Raw genomic sequence first — 634 nt, forward strand, 5'->3', positions numbered from 1 at the left:
TAAATTTCGTTAAAAATAAATTTGGTTGTATAAAATTTTTATATTATGTAAGTGTTTTTAATAATCAATTTCTAATCAAAATTAAAAATGCCTTATTACTCCTGGCCTCTGGATAATAATTAAAATTGAAAGGAAAAATTAAAGCAACTAATAATTAACAGCAAATTAATTAGTTTTTTTCTAAAACTAATAAAGTAATAATTGTTACTCCTTTCTTCAATCTGGCAATGCTTTGTAATGTTATCACTTATCATTAAGGATGACAATAAGACAAGTAAGGATGGGTTTGACACTTTACACTTTTGCCCTGTCCTACTCAATTCTACTTAAACTTGTGTTCTGGTCTAACAAATATTTAAAAGGTGAATTCTAATACGAGCATAAATTCAATGGCAATGGTAGTTAGATGATGAACTTTTATTTTTGTATATTGGATTATGAGTGGTGAAGTTTTTAAAAATGATAAAAAAATATTTTTTTTTATAAAACGTCAGTAATATTTTATACTATTATCATAGCAGTATAAAATACTAAAATGAACAAATATTATTATATTTTACATTAAAATTATCCATATCTAAAAATTTTAACCGTTAGATGGTTGATCACTCAATGAAACTATATATAACCGCTG

The sequence above is a fragment of the Arachis ipaensis genome, chromosome B02, assembly GCF_000816755.2.
Source record: "Arachis ipaensis cultivar K30076 chromosome B02, Araip1.1, whole genome shotgun sequence".
NCBI classification, from domain to species: domain Eukaryota; kingdom Viridiplantae; phylum Streptophyta; class Magnoliopsida; order Fabales; family Fabaceae; genus Arachis; species Arachis ipaensis.